Source organism: Lycium barbarum, chromosome 10 (assembly GCF_019175385.1).
Source record: "Lycium barbarum isolate Lr01 chromosome 10, ASM1917538v2, whole genome shotgun sequence".
NCBI lineage: Eukaryota > Viridiplantae > Streptophyta > Magnoliopsida > Solanales > Solanaceae > Lycium > Lycium barbarum.
The window spans coordinates 6,837,582-6,865,577 of NC_083346.1; the positions used below are offsets into that span (position 1 = coordinate 6,837,582).

A 27,996-nucleotide genomic window follows, 5' to 3' on the forward strand; every position below is an offset into this window, starting at 1 on the left:
ACAATCCAGCATAAAATATTACATCCACGTAGTTATATATTTTTTTCCTAAATTTTATGCCTAGTGGCCATAAATTTTTAATGGTGCGGAACATAACTTGTGAGATATTATGATGCAGAAATATAAATTTATATTCCAACTTTTTTTTTTACATGAGTAGGAGGTGGACCCACCTTATTTTTCTTACATGAGTAGGATGTGGACCCACCTATTTTTTTTTTTTACATGAGTAGGAGGTGGACGACGATACCACAAACTCATGCTTCTAATATAGTTAAAAATAATATATATATATATATATATATATATATATATATATATATATATATATATATAAATACCCCTTTTTTGTAGTCCTCGCATGAGTTTTTTTGTTTCTTTTTGCCCCTAATTAAGATTATAATGACTTACAAATTCCTCACACATTTTGGTAAATTTTAAGAACTTTAAGGACTTTTTTCATACCACTAGAAGTGATAGCGACATGAAAAAGGTGATAGTGGGACCCACAAAGCACACTAATCATACTTATTAGAGTCTTTCTTTTATATGAAATTAATGGTATTAAACTTATTTCAAATTCTATTAAAAAGGGAACTATTGAAGATTATTTCATATATATTTTGAAAATGTTTGAAAAAACTATTATTAATGAAAATACAATTTGATCTCCAAACAGTAATAATACTAAGCAATTGCAAAAGAATATTTCTCACTTTTTTTACTAGTAAAATATTTTACACAATATAGGATAATCAATATTTTATATAATTTAGGACAAAATAGTTAAGTTTAACATTAAAAAGTTATTACAATATCGATTTCATAAAAAGGTTCATTAAATTAAGCGGAATAAATGTTATTTCTTAACATGCATCTTTTGGAAGGAAAAAGGATGTCTTAATGTAAGAACAATTTATCTTTATTGACTATTCAACTTTTTTTTTTTTAAAGAACATCTACAAAAGTATCTTGCAATATCAAGGCTTTTAATTGTTTACAAGTTAACTTTATTGATTTCATTTCATCATAAAACAATAATGTAGCATTAATTTTTTTTGGCATTAGTTGAATATTTTATATCTTTTGTTAAAAATAAGTTATAGCCAATATGAGTACAATTTAAAGAAACAAATGAAATTAATTTTACATATGATAAAGCTCAATTTGGATCTTCAGAGACTATAATTTCAAAAATATCAGTAAAAATGGAAATTATAAGAGCTTTCGTGCATGCATTTATTTAATTTTTGTTCTTAAAAAAAATCTAATATATAAATTAAAAATAATAATAATCTCTTTAACTTTTAGATACCTTTTTGTACATCAAGATTTTAGAAGTCTTTAGAAAGGATCCAACTGATGTTGAAAAAAAAAAAGTAAGAGCAAAAAAAATATAAAAAATTATAAATTTAACTGTAACGTTGGTTTGGGCCTGGGCTTAGTAGGGGCCAAATGACACTAGTATATAGTTATAATTTTACATGTGTGTGTAGGTGAAAGTGATTTTAATACTTAGGGCCGGTTGGACATAAATTGTTTTGTTTTTTTGCTCATTTTTTAAAAAAAAAAATTGTTTAGTTATATATCGTGTGAAATTCACTCCAAACTTTTTTTTTAAAAACAAAATCAAGCTTGAAAATCTGGTCTGAACCAACTTTTCAAATAATAATTAAAAAAAATATATACAAAACTTCAATATCTTTTTTAAGTGGAATGCATATTTAAATACAACTTCGACTTCCAAATATCCAACTTAACTTAAACTATTACTTCTGTTTTTCTTTTCAATATCACTAATTCATGTTAAAACGCCTACTTTGTCTACTAATATGTATGTGTGTATTTAATTTCAAAATAGTCTTGAAAACATCCTCTCTATCTCCCACGGTAGGAATAAGTCTGCGTACACTCTACCCTCCGCAGACCCACTTTGTGGGATTTCACTGAGTATACTCTTTTTGTTGTATTTAGTTTCAAAAATCTATTGTCTAAATCCTCAAATCATGAAGACAGTTATTAATTTTGATAAGTTACATAATCAATTTGGAGGAGTAAAAGATTTAACATATTGCGCTCATATTCATGTTAATAAGATATAAAACAAATATGAGAGCTGGTTTTGAAAGCTTTATGTAAAATTGCAAATGAAGTCAATCAAATTCATGACAGTGACAATTGCTTAATTAAAGGAGAGAACCAAATTGTATACGGTAAAAATCGGACATATGTTAGAACCGGTAAGACCAGAGATCGAAGGAAAAGAGGGAAGATCATCATCTGGTCCGATTTCTCCATAGCCGAATTGATCGTGGCCGTTGGTCCGTTTGACCGGGGCCGCTGGTCCGAATTGATCGTGGCCGTTGGTCCGTTTTGGTCATGGCCGTTAGTCCGTTCGATCGTGGCCGTTAGTCCGAGAGATCCGTTACGCGGTTGCCACGCGTCGATAGCGTCCTGCCATGCTCAACTGTCAATCGTACGGGTGTCAGACCGTACGGCCAACCTAACCCACTCAGAGTTGTCCTTTCTCTTATTTTTTAATGATTAGTATTGTATGAAGCCCATAGAGGCAACAATATAAATAGAGCTCATCCCTCTCCTTTAAGGGGGTTGGCTTCTTCATTTTCCAAGAACACTTGTAATAGAAAAACATATATGTAATCTCTCTCAAATATCGGACTCGGTCCATAACAATTATTTTCATTTCCATTGTGCTTCTTCAAACAAGTATTGCATGTCATTTAGCAACACTAATACACTTCATCAACTGCTTTGCTACATAACGTTCATATACCTCATTTCCCTACGATATATTGAGATCCAAACACATATCCTATACCCACTTACAAATTCAATTGATTATCCAAATCCGGGGTAAACAGTTTGGCGCCCACCGTGGGGCTAGGATAATAGTGGTCTTTGATCTTGATATCTATCTTACCCATCAAAATCAGAAACATCTACTGTCCGTCTATGAAAAAACGGACCAAATGGCTAACAGTGGGCAATCTGGTCACGTCAACAACAACGAGATCATGGCCGAAAATGAAGGCAGCGGGCCACGAGGATTGCCAAACCCCACGGACCCTTTAAATACTAACAATTCAATTACTTTGTCCGGGACACAAGTCCGGAAAGAACCGGATACCCCGAATGATGATATTGACTTGCGTTTAATTTTTGAAATGTTGCAGGAACAGAGAGCGGCGATTGCCGAACAGGGAATCGCAATAGCCCAGCTGCAAAACGGAAGAGATAAAACGACCCCGGAAAAGGCGAAGAGTGTTGCTGAACCCAGAAGAGATGAGGCACGGATGGTTGAAAGCAATGGCTCCGGAGCTGGTCCATCCACCGAGGTTCTGAGAATGCTCGAAACGTTGGCGAAGCGGGTGGACTCGACCGAAAAAAGGGTGGAGACATACAACTCTCGGGTGGATCAAATCCCGGGAGCTCCGCCTATTTTGAAAGGGCTGGATTCAAAGAGGTACATCCAAAGGCCTTTTTCTCCGAGTGCAGCTCCGAAATTGATCCCGAAGAGGTTCAAAATGCCGGATATCCAAAAATATGACGGCACAACGGACCCTCACGAACACGTGACCTCATACGCCTGTGCTATAAAAGGCAATGATATGGAAGATGATGAAATCGAATCCGTGTTGCTGAAAAAGTTCGGGGAAACTCTGTCAAAAGGAGCATTGACTTGGTACGATCATCTGCCCGAGCATTCAATCACTCCTTTCGAAATGCTCGCCGATGCCTTCATAAAAGCACACGCCGGAGCCAAAAAGGTGCAGGCTCGAAAGGCGGATATTTTCCGTATAGCCCAAAAAGATGAGGAGCTATTGCGTGAATTTGTCAACCGGTTCCAAAGGGAACGAATGGAGCTCCCCCCGGTTCCGGAGGAATGGGCCGCACAAGCTTTCACAAAGGGGCTCAATGTTCAGAGCTCGACGGCTTTGTTCAAATTAAAGGAAAGCTTGCTGGAATACGAGGCTGTGACCTGGGCGGATGTCCATAACCGATACGAGTCAAAAATTCGGATAGAGAATGACCAACTCGAGCTTCCCCCGGGGCCCGTAAAAATGAACAAAAGCTCGGAGAGATCACGAAAGAATTACGAACCGGAGGCCGGACCATCGAGGGAAAGGTATCGGCCATACTCTCGAAAACCAAGCTTCAGGTCGGAAAAATCAAGGGATGGCCCGAGTCATTTCTCCGGGCGAGGGTGATAAACGGGCCGAGTCCCCGGTTCAGGTATACCACCGAGGAGTCAAACGAGGAGGCCACGACTGTGAAACTCGATCTCACGGATGAACTTCGCGAAAACGCGTTGGTCCGTATTGCAACCCAGAAGCAGAGAATGGAAAGGTACTACAATCGGAGAGCCAATTTTTGACATTTCTAAGTTGGGGACTTCGTGCTTCGGAAAGATACCTTGAGCACCAAGAATCCCAACGGAGGAAAACTGGGTCCGAACTGGGAAAGACCGTACAAGATAACCGAGGTAACGGGCAAAGGATCGTATCAGCTGGAATCCGTGGACGGGCAGCGATTGTACAACAACCGGAACTTGGCTCATTTGAAGGGATATTACTGCGAAGGTATGGACACCTCATGTTTAACCTTTTTCTTTTTGCAAGAAGTCAAGTACCAGATAAAGTTAGGATCTAGGTCTGAAAACGCGTGTTGCACTCTTTTCCTTAGTACGGTTTTGTCCCAAAATGGGTTTTTCGACTAGGTTTTTAATGAGGCAACAAGTACAACGTGTTACTTAACAAAAATAAGGACAAACGGCCGGGAACTCAGGGTCACGGCCTACGAGTGGGGGCTTGATAGCGTTCGCCTGATCTTGCAGCTCGGATAAGCACTAAGGGACTTATACCCACATCGAGGTTTACCCCGGTTAATGGAAAACGGAGGAGCTCAACAAATCAAGACCGGACCTTCTGCATTAGGTTTCGGTGTAAGGACCAAACGATCAAAATGAATCGTGTCCCCCCAATATTTGCTACGGCAAAATCAAGACCGGACCTTTTGCATTAGGTTTCGGTGTAAGGACCAAACGATCAAAATGAATCGTGTCCCCCCAATATTTGCTACGGCAAAATCAAGACCGGACCTTCTGCATTAGGTTTCGGTGTAAGGACCAAACGATCAAAATGAATCGTGTCCCCCCAATATTTGCTACGGCAAAATCAAGACCGGACCTTCTGTATTAGGTTTCGGTGTAAGGACCAAACGATCAAAATGAATCGTGTCCCCCCAATATTTGCTACGGCAAAACCAAAACCGGACCTTCTGCATTCGGTGTCGATGAAAGGACCAAACGATCAGAATGAATCGTGTCCAAGCAGTATTAGCTACGGCAAAAGCAGAAGGAAACAAAATTCTCGTATCTTGTACAAATATTTGCAATACAAAAATCATCGAAAGTTCGGATAACGATATCTCGGGTGTCTTCTTGTAAAAATACTCTACTCCGATGATTGTCGCCGTATTTCGGCATTACTTCATTCGTATACCCTATTCCGGGCACTACAATCGAAATTCGACAAAGGCAACAAGGTCATAGTGAACAGGGCCAAAATCGTTAACCCCTCAAACGGGGACTGTTACATCGAAATTTAGCTAAGGTTGAGATTCAGGTGTCCGAAAAAATACCGGCCCTAAAAAATAGCCGAAAAATACCAGCCCTAAAAATGCCTATCGTGATTCGGAGACGTCTGAATTCACAAAGCATAAGATAAGTCCCACGGGCAAAAAACTCCATCAAATTCCCGGACAAAACATACCGGATGAAGAGAAAAGCCGATATTTAGGCACAGCGCGGAATAATGACTCCGAGTCTGCTTGTCCTTAAATCGGACCGACAACTCGGGCGAAGGTCATAACAGATATTCAAGCAAAACAATAAAGAAAATCAAGAAAAATGCGTATTCCATTTATACGAAGGTCTTTACACCGGAAACCCCTACAAAAGCAAACAACAAAAGGCTAAGTACAGCCCCTGGTCTATCCGGTATGGCTGGATCCGGAGTGTTCGGATATTGTCCGCTCGGAGTCGTGGGAGTCAGTCTCGAGGGCTCTCTTAGCTTCTTCCTCGACCTTCTTAGCTTTAAGTATCAGGGCCGGAAGATCTGCAAAACCATGCCCGGCTTGCTCAAGGGTGATCCTCCGAGACTTCCACCGTTCATAATACAAGCGACGAACCAAAGGGGATAAACGGTTAAATCAACAACAAACTTGAGATGGAAGATGATTAGAGGTGACGAAATGAAGAGAAAATAAAGTGAAGTGAAGAAAATAAAATGAAGGAAGAATGAAATGAAGGCGTGATTCATCCACTTCCCGTTACTCCGATAAAACTACGGTCCCGAAAGTGTGGGGGTTATCTGTATACGGTAAAAATCGGACATATGTTAGAACCGGTAAGACCAGAGATCGAAGGAAAAGAGGGAAGATCATCATCTGGTCCGATTTCTCCATAGCCGAATTGATCGTGGCCGTTGGTCCGTTTGACCGGGGCCGCTGGTCCGAATTGATCGTGGCCGTTGGTCCGTTTTGATCATGGCCGTTAGTCCGTTCGATCGTGGCCGTTAGTCCGGGAGATCCGTTACGCGGTTGCCACGCGTCGATAGCATCCTGTCATGCTCAACTGTCAATCGTACGGGTGTCAGACCGTACGGCCAACCTAACCCACTCAGAGTTGTCCTTTCTCTTATTTTTTAATGATTAGTATTGTATGAAGCCCATAGAGGCAACAATATAAATAGAGCGCATCCCTCTTCTTTAAGGGGATTGGCTTCTTCATTTTCCAAGAACACTTGTAATAGAAAAACATATATGTAATCTCTCTCAAATATCGGACTCGGTCCATAACAATTATTTTCATTTCCATTGTGCTTCTTCAAACAAGTATTGCATGTCATTTAGCAACACTAATACACTTCATCAACTGCTTTGCTACATAACGTTCATATACCTCATTTCCCTACGATATATTGAGATCCAAGCACATATCCTATACCCACTTACAAATTCAATTGATTATCCAAATCCGGGGTAAACACAAATAAGGAATATTATTCAGCTAAACAGTCATTATAAGACTATAAAAAGAAACTCCGAAATGAGTACTTTTTGAAAGAAGAGAGTATGCAAAACTTTTTGAAAGAACAGAGTATTCATTGCATTATTATAAGTATTCCAGTTAAATCACTGAATCGTATGGAAGCATCCATGTATTTCATAATTTTTGAATAAAATTTTAATACAGTAGTATGTGTTAGTTTTTATTAATTAGCTAGTGTTTGCTGATATTTTTTCGATGCCATATGTGACATATCTAGGATATTGGATTTCTTGATATTGGGATTTGGGATTACCTCGACATTCGTCGAACCAGAAATATTTGCTAGTAATAGTACTTCATCCAATTCATTCGTGGTGGAATGTGAAGTATCTTCGAATTCTTTTAGCATCGACTTCCTAAGAGGCGTGCACAAAAAGATATGAATAAAATGAATCGGAGGTAGGATTAAGTAATAAAAATGTTCGAATAGATATGAGGTTTTCAATGGGTAAATGAGCTTAGTTTACGTGTTTGAATGAAAAAATCATATAAATTTAAGTGAATTCAGCATTCACATGAGATGTTCAAATCTGAGAAAGTGGTCAACATGGTCCTTAATGTATATCACCTAAGAGAAATTGTCCTCAATGTAACGACCTGTTAGGGTCGTTTTGGTTGCTTTCGTGTTTTTGCCTACTTTGCCCTTGTGAAACCGCCCTTTTGCTTGTTTTTCAGAATTTGCTAAGTTAGGTTATCTTTAAATGTTAGGTTGACTTTAGGCATCTTCTGGGGTAATTTCGTCTTTTAGGATTTCCATTGGTTCCATCAGCTTCGGAATGTCGAATATAGGTTGTTTGAGTGTTTGGTTCAGTTCCCGGGGGTCTTGGGGGCATTTTGGTCATTCGGGTGGAAAGTTGGTTTTTACCAGTTCAGGGTTGACTTGGTCAACGAGACCTCTTTTGGGAATTCCGAAAGCGGAAGCGAGTTCATACCGTGTTTTATAGGTATCTGCATATTTGGTTTGTCTCGGGGAGGTTCCGAGAGAGTATCCGGATTTCAGGTGTTGAGAGTCAAAAATCAGATTTTTTTTATTTCTGGTGTATGCGCAGGTGCTAGAGGGTCCCGCCCCTATGGATACGCTCCAGCGAGTGGAGGCTCGCAGGAGCTAGACTCTGTGGACTTGGTCACGGTCCGCCTCTGAGAAGGTTTTCCCGCAGAAGCGCGTGCACTGAAGTGCGGCGGAGCCGAGATATTTTTTAGGAGTTTGCCGAGGCGAGGTTGGTTCCGCCGGTGTGAACTTAAGTGCGCAGGTGCGCAAATCGCTGAACAGAATGTGGTCTTTAGTGTGTTCTTCTTTTGAATCCCATTCGAAAACCCTAAGTTTGAAAGCATTATTGGAAGAGAATTGAAGGCAATTCAAAGAGCAATCATAAGTATCCTAACTCGGTTTTATGATTATTTCAATGAGTTAGACCCTTAATCCATGCTTAGAATGTTGAAATTAAGAGATTTATGGAGGGGTTTTGGGAACCCAAATTGAGAATTAGGATTTGGACATTTGAGCATGAATTCGTAGTTGTTTATGAATGATTTTTGATATTTAAGTTATATGAAGCATAAGGATCATGATTTTAGGCTCAATTTACTGTTTTGCCCTTTTGGATTCGAAATCCTAGTTTTAGGGCTTATTTTGGGGCATTTAGATTATGTAGCAATATGGATGTTGTTGGACTCGTGTTCTAACGTATATTTCATATTTGACCAGACTTTGTTTGTTCGGGGACTTCTCGGAGTGGCAAGGGACGTTGTGACTCGAAATTCGGCTTACCAGGCATATTGAAACCTTGAACTCTTTCTTGAATGTGTGTGTTGGTTGAAATAAATCTAATAAGGGGTAATTGGGAGAATTAAGGGGGTTCCGATACTTGTGAGGTGACGAGCACTAGTATCGGATACCGGTCATTATGTTTGGGTATTTGTGCCATTTCAATTGTATAGTTGGTTTGCATGTCATGTCTGAGCACTAGCTGATAGTATAATCTTTTGGATCTGTGATCGGGGTCCAATGCCCGTACTTCATGTCTCTTATCATTATTATTTGTCTGTCTTGTCTGTTCGTGTGCATATCACTCATACATATATCCTTGTTGAAATGAAAAGAAGTAAAAAGGGTGAAGCTTTTATGGTATTATGAACATGAGAATGGATTTCATGCTTTTATACTTGTTCTTGACTTGATATATGCCATATTCATGCTTTACATGTATTCATGCATACGATTTGAGGATGTGATTGTGAGTCCGATGGGATCTTATTCCGGACGAGTGATGATGTTTAGCACGTTCTATTGGTACTTGAGGCCGGTTCGGCTAAGAGACAGGTTATTGAGATATGAGGTGATTGAGGCTATGATCTGAGGAAACTACGAGAGCGATGATATATGGGCCTCATAAGCCCCCCATGGGTCACTATTCATTAATATTCGAACACGTGTATATCGGGAAGGCCTTGCATTGCATTTGCATATCATTCATCTATTTTCTACACTGTTGTTGTGATTATTAGTATTTGTTTGGCCTTATCTTGAAATCTATCTATTATGTGGGTTTAGCTGTTATTATGATTATTCTATACTCGAACTAATGGCGGACAATTGTGGTTATGGCGTGTTAGACCAACCCTCGTCTCCGTTCCGAAAAGAGTCGGTCAAAGATGCATGCTGAGCATCTGTTGTTTATTGTACTCATGCTACACTTACTGCACCTTTCTTTGTGCAGACTCGATCCCTAGCACTAGTGGAGGCCGCGACTACCAGGTTCCCCGTTAGGGCTGTTCGTTGAGATTCGGGGTGAGCTCCATGGCTTCTGGATGGCTCCGGATTTCTCCTTATCTTTATTTCAATGTCTTTCTTATTTTTAGACAACTTTACAATAGCCATTTTTCAATGTTCCTTTCCATTGCCTCCGAGAAGGTTTTTGGTTTGGTTCTTGTGGTAATTGCTGCAAGGAAAAATTATCACAGGATATATAGTTACTAAAGGATAAGGTGCACTCGAGGATTGCTGAGGATCGAGCGGATGAGTTGATGGACTTTGTTTCCGGAAAGGTTCAATGACCTAGGCGCGTAGCTAGATCGATTCATGTTTTTGACATTTGCCTCGACCCAGTTGTTCGTCCGGGTGCATTTCATTAGTACGGATACCTTCCAGCTGTACTTTCTCTATTCTATCTCTATCCAAACCGGCCTTTGTCCGATCTAAATTCGGCTAATCCGTAGGTTCGATATTCGATGTCCGTACTCCGTCCATATGAGTTTCGTTCGTACCTATATTATCAGTCATGTCTTTTTCGAAGTTGTATTTGTTTATTTCTCCCTCCGTTTAGTCCACGTTAACACAACTTTATTTTGGAGATTCTCTTCCGTTCGGTATTACTTCTACACTGTCGGTCAAGTTTCCCGATCTTACAGTTAAGGGAAACTTAGTCTCATATAAATCCACATCTATTGAGACCAAATATTCATAGTTCTCTAAGTCATACAACCTCTAACCCTTCTTTCCGTAAGGGTATCCCATGAAGACACACCTATGACTCTGACTCTCAAACTTGTCCCTCATTTTTCCCTTTGTGTGTGCGTAGCATGGTGACCCTATCAGCCTTAAGTGATCATATCGGGGCGCCTCCCCGTACAAAATTTCATAGGGGGTTTTTTCATTCAAAACCGAAGACTATGTTATATTGATTAAATACCCCGCAGTTAAAATACATTCTCCCCAGAATTTGATCGGAAGATAACCCTGAAATCTTATTGCTCACGCTACATAAGGACGTGATGGTGTTTTCTTTCGAGTCTTCCATTCTGCTGGGGTGTCCCTATGCAAGATGTTTGAAACAGAATACCAAGTTTGAAGAAGTAAGTCTTCATACACCTGAATTTAGTTCAGTTATCACTTCTAACTATCTTCACCCTTTATCCAAACTGCCTCTCCACAAAAGCGAAGAAATTCTTCAAAGTTTGGGACACTTCTTTCTTATCAACAAAGATAAAGATCCATACGGCTCGTGAACGATTTTCCACAATAGTAAAAAAATATGAAGCACCACAAGAAGAAGAGGTTCTATATGGTCCCCATAAATCATAGTGAATCATCTCAAAAGTATCCGAAGCAATATTATCACTTAAAGGAAAAACACTTGTACAAAATCATTCAAGTCAGGGAATCATTCAAGTCAGGTTTTTTTTGTTATTGGGATGGGTGAATTCTTATAAATCGATCCCCCGAGGGAACCGGACATGATAATTTTTAATCATCCCAGCTTAAGCAATAATAAAAAGAACCAAATGAATTCATATATCCATATAAAAAATATAGATGGTACCTGTATTTACACATACACATATATAATATAGGAATGGTTCAATTTAAGAAAAATTTGACTTAATTCTTTTTTACGGAGTTGCAACTATCCATTACAAAACAAAGAATTGTGTTCTGTCTTTGCCCGTTGGCATACATCACGTTCTCTATCTAATCTATTACCACTCTCCTTTAAGCCTAATGTCGTAATAAACTTTGTTACTTGTGTTGAAGGATGACCAACCGTTTGTGCAAAAGATCGAACCAATCAACTGCCTTTGCCTTCATAGCCCGTATCAGCGGCACATTCTGGAAATAGTAAAGTCCAGCTCAACGCTCACCCTTTTCAATCAGCTTCCCCATGGTGGAGTCTAGTATAGCACACATAATTCTATTAAATGTCACATCAGAATCTAAATAATCAACTAGTTGTGATACAGAAATCCAATTGCATGTCAAATCAGGAACAAAAATGACATTACTCGACCATATCCTGTCATTCATCTTGGTTGTTCCTTCTTTTGTAACCACCGAGCTACTTCCATCCGGAAGACCAACTGGACACTTAGGAATGTCTTGCGTATTGCTCAGTTTCTCTGGATTACCTGTCACCTGGTTGGTAGCTCCGGAATCTATGATTCAGGATGAGTTTTCGGTCTTACTATCCATCTTCCATTCGGGTTTATTCTTTGAGAATTCAATATGTGAATCACAGTCTTCTGAATCGCATTGCTCAAATAGTGAAGTCGCACTGCCTGTGTTCACTATTCCTGTCTCCACCTGAGTTCCTTCTTTGGCAACCACGGGGTTAGCCCGGTGGTTTCCTCTACCACGATTGGATCTTGGTCCACTCCTCTATTGTTGTTGTTGCTGTCCTCGTTCTTTTCCGTCGATTTTTTCCCCTCATTTTTTATTTCCCAGCCACCAATTCGGATAACCAATGAGTCAAAAATATCCTTCCACAACGTGTCCAGATCTTTGCAACATGTGCAGAATGCACCATTGTTTTTCTCTTCACCTCGATCACGGTAAGGATTTCTCCTTTGTAAGGCTAAAGTCATGGTTTCACTTCGGTCCTCCATTTTTCGTATGATTCTCACACACTTTTCTTGCACCAACTTCGAATAGACCTTGTTCAATGATGGCAACGGTTACTGGGCCAGTATGTTCAACTTACCGTTCCATACATTCCCTCATCCAATCCCATGAGGAAAAGATGGATTTTTCTTCTTCTCTTTTGGCTTCTAGGACCGTTCCTAGATTGCACATTCACTTTCCGCACGTACAAATTAGGATCTGTTTGTAATTTGTCAATTCCTCCCACAACTTGGTGAGTTTTCCACAGTAATCCACTATGGTCCTTCCCTTTTGATTGCACTCCGCTAGTTCCACCTTTAGTTGTTGCATCGGAGGACCGTTAATAACAACGAACCACCCTCGGATGCTCATACATAATTCGTCTGCTTCCTCTTTATGTGTGATCATGGAGCGAAGCGTCGGTTCTATGGTGTTGAGAATCCACGACACCAACAGTGAGTTTATAGTTCACCAATCTTCCAAGTCGGGCGACTCTTCGTCCGGTAGACGAAGCCGAACTTCGTTCTTGCTCTTAGGACTGTCCTCATGAGCTATAACATTCTTCATAATTTTCACCCTTCAATTGGACTTTGTGTCACCACAATTCCAAGGTTATCATTCGACGTAATGTCGTAGGAAGAGATTGTTTTTCTTTGGGTTTTGTTTTCATCACCGACAGTTCCTTTGCTGGTATTCACCGGTTTCTTTACTGTCACCTGCCATTGTTTTAAGGTTTTTGTGTTCATTTTAACGTGGCACGGATACCATGTTACTATTGAGACAGGCACGAGAATTTAGAGAGACAAGAATAATGGGAGAATTCTTTGTATTCATCATAATGACCTCTTTATATAAAAGTAAGGTCCTCCTTCTCCTAGTCTAATAAGGTAAACCTATTCTAATAGAACTCCAAATATGCAATCCTACTTTACCTTAATTACAATTGTACCATAAAAAGACTAAAGCTATTACTCCCTCCGTTTCAAAATGTTTGTCTAGTTTTGACTTTGCACGAAGTTTAAGAAAGTAGATAATACTTTTGAATCTTGTAGTCTTAAATGAAAGATGTGTAGCATTTACCAAAATTTCCTTTAATCCTGTGGTCTTAAACATGTCCTGTGAAAAGTTGAGTTAAACAGTTGCCAAAAAATAAAAGAGGCATTCTTTTTTAAACGGACTAAAAAGAAAAGTACGACAAACATTTAAAACAGAAGGAGTACAATATATACACATGCATACATACATACATACATATATATATATATATATATATATATATATATATATACACACACACACACATACATATATATATATATATATACACATACATACATACATACATACATATATATATATACACACGCGCGCGCGCACGTACACACACATTCTCAATAATACTCATAGAATGAAATAGCAGTAAGAGGAAATTTTCACGGAAATTCCATAATAGGAACTGGTAGAATCACTAAAGGAGGAAACTTTGTTTCCCTTGTTAAGAAGAGGTAAGCAGTGTATCATCCCCCATCCCCTACCCCCCCCCCCCCCAGCCCCCGGGCAAAAATAAGAGTATAGATTATCACCAGATTGAAGTTTTGTCTAGACATGCAATTTAGATTTCTTAAGTTGCATTTTATTCTCATAAACATAAAAACCCCAAAAGTTGTGAAACCCATCAAAACCTCCTCAATCCTTATACAATCTTACCAAATGAGCCAATCATAGTATATAACAAAGTTAATACGCTACTAGAAGACCTTTCTAAAAAATACAACATCTACTGATCGAGCTTTGGTTCAATAAAAAGAAAAATTGAACATGAGTTGTAACATAACTATTATTTAATATAATCCTCCCACATTGTATGGATAAGGAAAACATGGGTCAAGTGGGAGCTTTTTAATATACACTATTTAATATAATTATGGATCTATTTTTACAAAATATAAATTTACGGGGTAACTTTTACATTTAAAAATTTGAAATCATTCCAAATCAAGTCTTTTTGACAATTTTGGGATTTAAAATTTTGATATGAAGCTGAAGTTAAAATTTTATGAAAAGACACAAACAAGCACTGATTTGAAATCAAAATATGAAATCATAATTTCATACCGCATGGCCAAACGCTTAGTGATGAAATAGCAGTGAGAGGAACCCTTTACGTACATTCCACTATAGGAATTTGCAAAACTACTAAAGGAGGAAACTTTTTTCCCCTTGTTAAGAAGGGGTACTCATTCCGTCTCAATTTATGCGACATTTTTTGCTTATCGAGAGTCAAACTTCAATATTTTGACCTTGAATTCGGACATATAATCTTTAATTTTTTTTTGAAAAACCATTCATATATTTAGAAATTGCATTAAAAGTAATTTAAGTCACAATAATTAATAATTTAAAGTATTTAAAAAGTATACTAATAAATCGCGACAAAAAATCTCCTTGTTTGACTCTCGGAAAGCAAAAAGTATCACATGGGAAAGGAGTTTCTACTTTTCAACCAAAACAGCTACCATTAGTTAGAAATCTTAGATCTTTTTTTTTTTTTAAGAACAGAAAAATAAAATCCTTGGTGAGAAAAGCAAAAAATCTTTTTTTTTATACAAACAAAGCTCATCTACTCTCAGATAATTTCGTTGTTGGGTAAAATATGGGAAAGTTCTCTTAATTTCCAAGAATCCTATATTTAACTTGCCAAGTTTTGATTTTTTTGGTAATATCAAGGTCCGCCTAATTGGTCGCAAGAAAGATCAATGGCACCAGTTGAATATCTTAATATCCAAGATTCCTGTCCATATGAACTCCACAAATTATACACAAACTAGCGGGCAACTTACTTTCCTTGATACTCCTGCATTAAGCCAGAACTTTGCGGTATGTGGTAAAGTTACAATTTTTTAAAATAAAATTAATGGTAACCCAAAGATTGTGTGTCAAAGGGAATGAAGTTGGTGTGTCAAAGATTGCTTTTTTTAAAGATAAACCCAAATTTGCAATTGTAATATTCAACTAACCAAGTTTGCATTTTCACGTAATATCTAGTTCGGCTTAATCGTTCGCTAGAAAGATTAATTGAATCATTTGAATATCTTAATTTCCAAGATTGCTATCACATCAACTCCACAAAATCATACACACAAACTACGAATCACTCACTATATCCCCTCTTTCTTCTTTTTCCAACACTTCTTCATCCCCCATTCAACAATTTCAATAACTCTGGAGCCCCAAATTCTCATTTCTAAATTTCCACTTTCCCAAGTCTCCCTAAAACTCAGATCAACCTGAATTATCATCAAAACAGGTCAACTGAACCTTTCAAGATCATCTTTTTTTTAAGAAACCATTTCAAGATCTCAATCTCCTAGATTCCTACCACAGGCAAACTTGTGAAAAAGTTCCTTTCCTGGATAATCCTGCATTTTACCAAAACTGTGGTAAAGTTGCAATTTAATAAAAAAAAAAAAAACAATGGTAAAGTTACTAAATTAGTAAACTACCAATCTTACTAAATTTGTAAACTACCAATCTCTCTGTTGGAAAAAAAAAATTGTAACCCACAATCCAACAGCCAGGGTAATCTAAAATAACTAGATCAATTTTTAGATTCAGTGATGACAAGTCTATCAAAATAGCCACACACCAAGGCATAGATGTGATTGCTAACTCAAAAGAATATGTCGGAGAGCATCTTTTTTTTTTTTTTTTTTTTGTGTGTGTGTGTACTGGGGTTGGGTGATAGTTCATGGTCGTCATTTCCCTAAGATTGAATAAACTTTTTCCAAAGAGCTGCACAAATAATTGTTCCAACAGCCATCAACCATATGAACGACACCGATTAATCCACAATAGGGCGATCTGGCAAATATAACAGCAGCTCCACTGGATTAAGAAAAAGAAACCCATATACCAGAAGTATTCCAGTGAGGAAAAAAACAACAAATAAGAAGATTAGAACAAAAAATATGCACCAATTAAAGGGTCACCATGACGAAGTTTGCAAATAAAAGCCATTTACTGTAGCTAACACAGCTTAGCATTCATTCCTTATAATGGTAAGTTACTAAACGCATCAAACCAGTGCAATTAACATATGAATGATGCTTATAAACTACGTAATTGTTGTTGGTATCAATAAACTGGTAGTTCCGCCTAACCCCACCTACTGCGGGATATTTGACAATTAACATATGAATGAAGCTTATAAACTATGTAATTGTTGTTGGTACCAATAAACTGGTAGTTCCGACTAACCCCACTCCTGGGGTTGCCTTTTATTAAATTCAAAAAAAAAAAAAAACACTATCAACCACCTGAAAATACTCGGAGAAATTATAGAAAACACCTGGAAGCATACAGAAGAACTAAAGTACTCACTTGTCTTCTACTTGGATTAGGATCTTTTAGACCCGTGATTATATTGGGAAATTCAAAGGAAGGACTCTATCTCCAAGCTTCCTAACAAGCTCCCCCAATGCTCATCCAGTGACCTGCAAATTTCAGGCCAAAGAATTTGTGTCTCCACAACGACTTAAGACATTCTTGTTAACCGTAAACAAGGGTAACAACAGACCTGTTTCCTTTCAGAGGAGGATGAAGATGCTAGAAAACTTATCAATTTGCTCATCAGTACAGGCATTATCTCCTTCAACGTTTTCAGAGTATTTGCTACAATGGTCTTCCAAACATGCAAAGCAGCCTGAAAAAAATAAAATACAAAGTAATTAAAGTTCATTAATTACAATAATCAACATCTTCAAACAAGTTGAGCACCATGATTGAAGCATCCCATAGTGTTTGAAATAAACACTACCTGGCGTAGAGTTATGCTGACGTCGGTTCAGACCATATACAATGCAGCAAGGATTTCATTGCGCTTGTCCTCCTGAGGACCTCAATAATATCTTGTCCATGAGCCTCAGTACTGCACCCTCATCATCACTACCACAAGATGTGCTTTTCCAGATGTTCCAACAACCTAGAAGAAATATTACATTAATAAACCTGCTTTCTACAATATGATGCTGAAGTGCGACACATGCCTTGACCAAAAGGTCACCCAGCAACTCTACAGAACTCTGCCTGATAAGGCAGTATCCTTGAAAATACCTTATTCCACAGCCGGAAGAAGCAGAGGCAAAGATCTGGAACCAAAGAAGAACAAAATGGTCAGCAGATAAATTATCATTCAAACTGTTATCATAGCAGCATTATCATTCACTTCAAGATAGCCTCTTCCATTGTGTATATCTAAACCAATTAAATATTATAGCACCAAAGCCATTAACGGGAACCCAAACGTAAACTCAGGAGACTAGCTCAAAACTAGATACAAAAGATAACAAAGGAGGCATACGTAATTACAGAGTGCTCCACCAGAACATGGCCAGCGCTGAGTGCTGCTTCACGCACAAATTCATTCTCATCGGCCAAACCTATTGTAGAATATATTGTTAATTCAAGAAATATCTCAACGCCAGTAAACATAAAAGACACCCACTCATAATACTTGAACGGTTTCTGCCAACTAGAAAGAACGAATGCTAATTTTTTGTTTATCTTTATGTGAGTGTACGTGTGCTTGTGTGTGCGCGTGCGTGTGCTCGTGTGTGTGTGTGAGAGAGATATTTACCATCTAAGATCGCTGGCAGAACTTGCTGCAAACAGTTCAAGAATTGGACGCCAAAAGATCTTGGCAGATACTACAAGTAGCCAAATAATGTCATATGAGAATATATACAGAAGTAGAAGTTATCCATCTATCTGAACACAAATTTCAAAAAATTCAAGTGCCAAGTGCTCATCACGAACTGATGCCTTTTGATGAGAACAATTCCAAATTATATCAGGAAGTATGTTCTCAAAGTACTCAATTCCTAGTGCAGCCAGTACTTGGGAAAGAGGAAAAAACACTTGCAAGTTGAATGTGAAAATGAGAACCCTAAGCGGCTCAAAAGCAGAGTCTCTCCATTCGGTATTACTGGCTCCACCCACCCACCCACCACCACCCTCAAAACTCCTTGATGTTGCACCCGAAAGGGAGAGCCTTTTCTATGCTTGTTAATTATTGTTTCTTGGCCCTCACTCCATGACAGCCAAGTTTAAAAGAGAGAGAACAGCCAATACGATAAAGATGCTCAAATAAAATCCATTTCAACTTGTTTATGCAAACGTCCCCAACTTATTTTAAAGTTAAAACCACCCCGCTAAACCAATGCAAGAGGACAAGCAAAGTGTACATACAGCATAAAACTTTAATCTTGGCGACAATATTGAAAGAACTTCTTTAAAGTCCAAAAGAGATCTATTATAGTTACCTCTTGATCAAAGAGCACAGGTAAGAGACCATGCTAATGCAAACTTAGAATTGATATCCAAAATTTATTTTAAGTGAAAAGGCTTAAGCTTGGCCTCCTCAACGACAGGTTCTTCTAGAAATAAAATCCTAACAAAAGGGAGGTTTTCAACTCCTTATAACAAGACAAGAGAGAGAGAGGGGGGAGAGTGAGGGAGAGAGAGAGATGTAACCAAGTAACACTGGATGAGATAATTATACCTCACCTAGTCCTTGTGCCCCAGAACGCTCAACGTTGTTGCCATCAGACTTCAAAGTATCCAACAACCAAGGCACCAGGTCTGGGAGTTTATTTTTTATTTTTTTTGAATTGGTAACTGAGGTCTGAAGTTTTCTTCTCACATCCCCCGTATAAGAGAACCAATGGCTCTTGCAGCAACAGATCGAACTTCAGGAATTGGATCCATCAGCATCTGAAATCGTGTGAAAAGAATGTTAAGATCCAAGTCGAAAAGTGAAAAACATTCATAGTTGCAGTAATGTTGATTATTTCTTCGGCGTTGAGTGAACTTTTGCACTCATCATAATGTGTTACTCCAATTATTTTCAGACGTACGTTTTTAACTTCAGGGAGCAGTAGTCCTGTGTAGGGTATCATGTCCTCAGGTTCTGCACTAATGAACACATTTGTGCAGCTTTCTTCCTAGTCTCGGCCGCTCCTTTCACGAAGCCCTCAGTTGGTACTAGCAGTGGGAGAGAAGGAGCATCAATTGAATTCACAAAGGTTGTCTGAAAGAATTGGAACAAGGAATTAGCTTATCAGAAAGTACATACAAATCAGATTTTGAAAGAGGTACACAGAAACCAGATAACATGTTATCAGTAAACATATTTACCTGGAGAAGAATATCAAGGGTGTATTTTGTATACTCATTTGAGTCATTGGGATCTGTAATACCCATTAGAAGAGTAGGGACAAGTGCAGATAACACAGAGTTCTTTATAACACTCCCAACCTGTATTCAACAAAAGACATAAAAATAAACAATTAATGGCAAGAAGTAGAACACGGAGAAGTAAGAGAAACTTGAGCATGAGATTGTTTAACCTGCTGAAGGGCTGTCTGTCCAGCTGATTGAACCTTGGGATGGGTATCAGTAAGCACCTGTACAGTATTACCAAAGCGGTATGAAACTGAGACTAGTACGGCACTGTAGTCAGAGACAGTAAGTACTAAGTTTGGATGCAAAAGGACAATCCCCAGTTAACTTGGGCACAATCATAGGGAGACATTGTGGCAATTGCTGTGGAGCACAGTAGGCCATAGCACCTCCGAGCTTTATCATCAAGGCCTTGATTCAGAAAAGTAATGTAAATATAGGTATCATGTAATGAAGGATAACTAATAAATGAGTTTAGCGAATCTGAAACACATGGGAAGATATTTAATAGCGGACTCATCAACTACAGCAGAATATCAAAGTTTTTCTGGTTATCTTAGACCCATTAAGGTTTTTCAACAAAGGAACTGAGGATCCAATTCAGATGAAATTCACAGATGCCAAAAGTTAATCTAACCCACAATATACGCATTCATGAAATGTTACACTTGTTCTTCAAAAGTCAAAGAGCAAGTGGGCATGCATTAAGTTTACAGTTTCTCCATTTCTACGCAGCCAAACAGTCCTAAAGATTGACCAATGTGGTCCCCTGTGCAACAATGTCTCATCATCAGAAAAGCATTCTCAAGACCTATAATTTCCCCTTAAACGACATGAGCCTGTCGGAATAAATGTATACTGGAAAAGAATTTCGAGCATGTCTTCGTAAGAGTACTCTCTGAGTGTGAATAAACAACATTGTGCAAGATTAATCCATCATCCAGCTAACCACATCACTCAACCAATATCGGATAGAGTCAACTGCACTGAGCTAAGGGGTAAAGGGGGAAAGCTAAATTAAGAACCTTCAAAAGTGATGGAAGAATTAGTTTCACTCCTTGAGCACTAAGCTGAGACATCATTACCCGAGCAGCAGCATGCACCGCAACCACTTGATCAGAATGAAACCAAGAGGAATGGTAACTTTTGAGTTACATACCTGAAGGAAAAACAGGGAGACAGGTGAAACGAAGCTGATTAATTCCAAATCCAAGTTCAAATTACATACAAGGATAAGCATTTCATTTGTATCATTTTCCGGATAAAGGAAATATAAATTGATACACATGCAGACATACGGTTCAAAAAACTTCCCAAGCTTCTCACAGAAGCATTCAAATGCAAACAGTGCTTCTTCACGGCTCTTAGCCGAATTCCTGCAAATAAAAATCGATTCAGATCCTGGAAGGAGAAACTTTCATATGTAGAGGTGCAGTTACTGAAATATAATGAAATGGCAACCTCGTGACGAAGAAACATCCGGAAGAAACAAGGTCAGAATTACAGAAACGAAACTAGGACACAGTAGTAATTTATATTCCCTTGACTATATGCAGTACAGAACAAGGAGGAGAGAGAATGCTAGAGCATCACAGGACGAATAATGTGCTCCCCGAACTAGATTGGAAGAGAAAGTGGGGATCATATACCACTTTCCTCCTTATTATTACTTGCCATCATTTTCCAATAGACATTTAAGTTTGAAATGAAAAAACGCTCTCCCAGAGACTTGAATTACAAAACAAACTTAAAAGCTACATGAGACAAGAATTCCTTCAGAAATATCTCAAGCAACTATCAGGATTAGCATGGTAAATACATGGGAATAGGTTTGTAGTTAACCAAACATCATTTGTTGAGCTCCACAGAATTGTCAAAACAACATTTACTTATTTCAGTCCAAACAGTCCACCAATAATTGCCCGATTTCTTCGAAGTAACAGGTAAGGGCAGGAATCAAACCAGATCTACACAGACTATCATTTTCATTGCCCCGTCTCTCACCTATACAAAGGAAGGAAAAAGTGAGAATGACTACAAGCAGATAGCAAAGCCACGTCTGTTGTAGCTGCTAGAATCACGTACAGATTAAGTGTATAAGTTGTAGTCACCTTATATATAGTCTTGGACAATTCATACACCTTGAGCAAACTGCTGAGTCTTGGATTAGCACCACTGTCCTCTCTAACATGGTATTAGAGTCATCCCCAACCAACCATGTTATGTTACTCCCCACTCCAGATGTCAACTTGGGCTTTTGGGAAGGGGATGTTAGAATACCAAACGTTGCAGATTCAGAAAAACAGTAATACAGCACAAGAACAGTAGCAGCAATGGAAGTTGCAACAGTAGAATAGAGAGAAAACAGGGAATAAGAGAAAGCAGCTCTTGGGTATGTCTCGCATTCTTTCTAAATAAAGTAATAAGCATGTTTATGCTTAGATAGGCATTATCTTTTTTTTTATAAGCACGTTTATGCTTAGATAGGCATTATCTTTTTTTTTTCATTCTTTTAATGAAACTAATTTTATAATGTGATTCCTTGGTGAAAAAGTGTCAAAACTGATCTAATTTTTTTTTTCCTTTGGAGAAATGAGCTACCATTATTGGAACTAAATTTGTACTTACAACATTAAATTTCATATTAGGTCTTCATGGATGTTTTTGAAGGCCTTGAGAGACAAGTTGGATGTACATACACTCTCAAAGATAAGGTCAATGACAACACATTCACAGGCACACTCGACTATGAAGGAGAGACAATTGATGTGTCTGTTCAGGTATACGATACCTTTGACAATGCACGTCAATTTATTAGAGACTTGAAGCTTTTGGAAGCAAGGGGTGTTCCCCATGTCGTTAGAGGGTATATGGCGCTACGTTGCGTGGTAGGGGGAAAAGAATATGGACTAGCATTCATTGAACATGTGTTCGTAGTGAATTTATCTAACTTGGGGGAAGACTTTTGGAGGTATGGGAAACCTATTAGGATTACGGGATATGAAAGAGATTGCTTCGGCAACGCTGCCCAGGATATCTTCTCGTAAGTTTTTTGCATGGTCTTCAATCTGAATTCCTCTACTCTTGCCATACTTACATTTTTTTTCCTGAAAAAGTGCAATAGGTCTTGGTATGGAAGGGATTAACGGTGCTTTCATAACCCACGGAAACCTGTGTAATAATGGTGTGATGCTCGGTAAAAATGGCAAAATCCGGCTCTGTAATTTCTCCTGGGTTATCTGTATTTTTAATGCTTGCTATAATATTATTCTTGTATATGCAACTGAGATTATTGCTTGTTATTAAATTTTTATATATGTAGCTAAGGAAACAAAAAGTAGCTACCCTAATCCGAGACAGAAGATAAAAGCCCTAATCCGAGACCTCTTAGACTTCAAAGAGCTCATAGTCTGTGTCTCGGATTAGGGCTTTTATCTTCTGTCTCGGATTAGGGCAGCTACTTGTTGTTTCCTTAGCTACATATATAAAAATAAAAATTTAACAACAAGCAATAATCTCAGTTGCATATACAAGAATAATATTATAACAAGCATTAAAAATATAAAGGTTCACAGATAACCCACTTGTTTCGTAGGAGAAATTACAGAGTCGGATTTTGCCATCTTTACCGAGCATCACACCATTATTACACAGGTTTCTGTGGGTTATGGAAGCACTGTTAATCCCTTCCATACCAAGACCTATTGCACTTTTTCAGGAAAAAAAATGGTAAGTATGGCAAGAGTAGAGGAATTCAGATTGAAGACCATGCAAAAAACTTACGAGAAGATATCCTGGGCAGCGTTGCCGAAGCCGAAGCACTCTCTTTCATATCCCGTAATCCATACCTCCAAAAGTCTTCCCCCAAGTTAGATAAATTCACTACGAACACAGGTTCAATGAATGCTAGTCCATATTCGTTGCCCCTACGACGCAATGTAGCGCCATATACCCTCTAGCGACATGGGGAACACTCCTTGCTTCCAAAAGCTTCAAGTCTCTAATAAATTGACGTGCATTGTCAAAGGTATCGTATACCTGAACAGACACATCAATTGTCTCTCCTTCATAGTCGAGTGTGCCTGTGAATGTGTTATCATTGACTTTATCTTTGAGAGTGTATGTACATCCAACTTGTCTCTCAAGGCCTTCAAAAACATCCATGAAGACCTAATATGAAATTTAATTTTGTAAGTACAAATTTAGTTCCAATAATGGTAGCTCATTTCTCCAACGGAAAAAAAAAATTAAATCAGATTTGACACTTTTTCACCAAGGAATCACATTATAAAATTAGTTTCATTAAAAGAAAGAAAAAAAAAATAATGCCTATCTAAGCATAAACGTGCTTATAAAAAAAAGATAATGCCTATCTAAGCATAAACATGCTTATAACTTTATTTAGAAAGAATGCGAGACATACCCAAGTGGATCAATCCACTCTGCTGAAGGAAGAACGGAAGAGAAGTAGAGATTATTCAAACCCTAACTTTGAAGACTATCAGATGAAGACAAGAAAAGGCTACGTTTCCCATTTTGTGGTCAATTTTGAAAAGAAGAATTACAAAAAATGGTCCCTTATGTTTGGGTAAAATTTACTATAGTCTCTTGAGCATTCTTGGTGTCTGTCATATATTTAAGAATTTCCGATTATTAAATTCACCAGGCAAAAAGATTAACATGAACTCACATTGTGGTTTTAACAACTCCTACTATTTTTTATCTTTTCTGGTGTATAGTACTACAATCTTTGAGATACAAATTTTATGATTGTTTATTTTTGCCTGTTACTAGTATATCACATAGTCTTTTGCTGACACGTCTTTAAATTGGGATTTTTGGTTAAATATCTTTTGTATGGTCCCCGTTAAATCAATAATCAGAAATTGTTAAATAAAAATGTCCAAAGTATATTTATAGAATTACTTTAAATCTCAAACATAAATGATATATTGTCAGTCAAATTTTCATTATTTTCTTTTCGGAAAAGGGTCAAGTATACCCCTGTACTATCAGAAAAGGGTTAAATATACCCTTCATTATACTTTGGGTCCAAATATACCCTTTCCGTTATACTTTGGGTCAAAATATACCCTTCCATTATATTTTGGTCCAAATATACCCCTCCTCCGTTAAAATTATCCAAGGTGGACATTAAATGTGACGTGGCACTGACAACTCGGTGAGGTGGACACCACATGTCATGCCACCTCACCACCCCAACCCATTTCCACGGTATCGAAATCCTGAAATGAAATTCACCGGTTCCATTACAAAATTTTTAGATCCTTTTTATGAACTATTTTGTCAACAATCACAGTTTAACATCGTTTTTTTAATACACACCCATATGTGTTTGTATCTATCTGTGTACACACAGAATTACATATTTTCACACATTAGATTCAGTGTAGAAAGTGCTTCTGTAGCCTCAATTAGTTTGATCTCTTCTTTAATACGCTTTTCCCCTATTTTGTTATCAACTCCGTTCAACTTCACTGCAACAAAGTCAGCTACCCAAATCACTAATTTGAAATGGTAAAGCATTTCTGTATACTCTAAACCCTAGCTTATATCAATTTGCATACATCGATCTATGTTTTATGCGAATCCAATTTTCACAGTATTGAAATCCTGAATCAAATTTTACCGGTTCCAGTACAGATATTCAGATCTTTTACAGTTTTTTCAACCACAAAAGGAAACAAAAACCGAAAGAAGTAAACGAATAAATCTTTTGCGTCACTTTCCAACGCGAGTAGGAGTACTGTATATTACGACACCGTTGGAGTATAATTTTTAAGAAATAATTTCGAATATGGACAATTTAAAAATTGTACATTTGATTTGCACGGTCACTTTCGAGTGGTGAGGTGGCATGCCATGTGGTGTCCACCTCACCAAGTTGTCAGTGCCACGTCACATTTCATGTCCACTTTGGACAATTTTAACGGAGGATGGGTATATTTGGACCAAAATATAATAGAAGGGTCAGTGTTTTGGACGGCGCGCGGCGACAAAAGGCGACAAGGGCCTGCGGCAAGGCGCTCGCCTTTTTGAAGTGCGGCGCCAATAAATACTAAAAAATTAAAATATTTAATTGCATATATAAATAATCAAAATCTCACTAGCAATAACATATTAACAAATATTTCAATTCAAAAATTAAAAGTAGATAGTTGATACTAAAAGTCTAGAACTTGAATGACTCAATAATTCATCAGTGATAAGACAAGCAATACTAAAATTCAAGCAATAGTGCAATACTAATTCATAACCTACTGTTTATAACAAAAGTTAACAATTATTGAACAGAAAAAAGAGGAGCAAAACAGTCACTGCCTCACTGCAGAAGAGAGACAAAAAAACAGAGGAGAAAAAAACAGAGGAGTAGTGCCGGAAACAGAGGATAAAAAGAGTAGAAGAAGGCAAAAAAAAAAAAATGCAAAGGAGAAGTCGCTGGAAATAGGGGATAAAAAAAGAAGAAGAACTGAAGAAGAAGCAGAAGCCGAAAACAGAGGAGGAAGAGAGAAGAAGAAGAAGGAGAAAGAGAGAAGTATGCGTACCTGAAGCTGATGCCAGAAGGAGAAGAGAGAAGAGTATGCGTACATAAAACCCTAGCTGCGCTGTTATAAGTTATATCATTTAAGTTTCCTTCAATTTCTGTTTTTTTTTTTTTTTTAATTTTCTTCCTAGCCCCCAACTATGAAACCAAAAGCATGTCAATACCTAAATTGAAGAAAAGATGGTTTCCTAGGTGTAGCTATTGTTATTGATGTGTTCTTCCTACGCAAGCTTCTTGACTTACCCCATAAATTCTACTCAATGTTGCTCTTAAGAACCAATATTTACAACATCTCCTAATTGCGTTTGCTGTTCGTGATATTTTGAAATCTGGTGGTGTTTATCTAGCAGTTCAATGAGTTGGTTTACTTTCGGGCATGGCATGCTTCATTTGCTTTGCTCTTCTTCTTTGGACACGTTTGGAATGGTGCTAGCACTAAGAAGGTCTTCTAAAACTTATTTTTTAACTCTTTGACCCCTAAATTTGGAGCATCCTGCTTTCTTGCAATTCACCGAGTTCAATAAGCAAGCAATCGATAATTTGACAAATTCACTACATTTTAGGTTGAAACAAAAACAATTCGCTACAAGAGACTACAATTTGGAACTTAAGTAACTACTTATTAGAGATATCACATATCTGAATTCAAATTTGAAGGAAGTAATTAACCAAAAAGATATATAAAAAAAAAATACTACTATCAATTTTGGGAGAATGAATAATTCATCCACGTATAGGCTATGCACTGAAAATAAGTGCTAGATTTGCATCAATTGAATTAAAGAGAACTGCTTTACCTGGTTGATTTGGTAATGCTCTAAATTCAGATCCCATCGTCAATCTAAGCAGTTCAATTCCTTCAAAATTGGTGTAAAACAAATACCGCATATAACCTTGATTTGATATAGATATGAAGATGATTCCATAGATCTCGTAACCCTCAGGGGTTGGCTTGGTGGCAATTGACTTGAGTCTGGGCCGCTCCCTTTCAAGGTCTCAAGTTCGAAACCCGTTGGGTGCAAACAATTTTTGAGGGCCATCGGACTGGGAAACCCTGAATTAACCGTGGTGCACTTGCGGGAAACTCCTTGTCGAGGGCCTGTGCACCCCGGGATTAGTTGGGGCTCAAAGAGACTCGGACACCCGGCACTAATAAAAAAAAATGATTCCATACATCTCGAAACCGAACGCTCGTAATTATCAATTCCATTGATCGAGAGTCAATTGAAATCCCATGTCAATTTAGACATGCAACAACAGCTTGAAACCACAACATAGTGAATTATGTCCAAAACTCCAACAAAAACAACCAGTTCCACTGTTTCCATTGAAGTTAAGAGATGGACTATTGATAGAAATGATAATTGGAACATAACTTCCACATAAACGATCACATGCAATCTGAAAATTAAGAACAACCATGGAAACAACAGAATCCATTAAGGCGGTTCAACTTGGGACTTGTGAAGAGAAATGGGAGAACAATAGTAGGTTAGAGGAGAGAGGAACAAAGGTTGATAGATAGATAGATGCTTTAGATTTAGAAGATTATGACCGCTAACACGTGCATTTAGCTTTTCAAATACTATACTCAACTAAATTAACAAAATGTTTTCCTATTTTACTTCTCCACATTATTACAAATACGAAAAAGCCTTCAATACTCCCATCAAACTATCGCAAATG

The 27,996-nt window shown here is 37.9% G+C and overlaps 1 long non-coding RNA gene across 18 annotated transcripts; it reads right to left on the bottom strand.

Annotated features, from left to right (window-relative positions):
- Positions 1-15,674: 15,674 nt before the first annotated feature.
- LOC132616128 (uncharacterized) lies at positions 15,675-27,842 on the bottom strand. 18 transcript variants are annotated; one of them, XR_009573005.1, is made up of 15 exons: positions 27,108-27,842; positions 21,857-21,999; positions 21,565-21,749; positions 21,044-21,121; positions 19,913-20,904; positions 19,701-19,820; positions 19,421-19,593; positions 19,071-19,277; positions 18,142-18,211; positions 17,866-17,944; positions 17,619-17,653; positions 17,323-17,487; positions 17,083-17,208; positions 16,887-16,999; positions 15,998-16,391 (listed from the first exon to the last, which is right to left on the bottom strand). It is a non-coding gene; the product is annotated as an uncharacterized LOC132616128 (long non-coding RNA). The 18 variants fall into 18 exon arrangements; XR_009573006.1 differs by lacking the exon at positions 27,108-27,842 and adding an exon at positions 26,312-27,076; XR_009573009.1 differs by lacking the exon at positions 27,108-27,842 and having other exon boundaries at positions 16,023-16,391; positions 19,913-20,156; positions 20,831-20,904; positions 21,857-23,124.
- Positions 27,843-27,996: the final 154 nt, after the last annotated feature.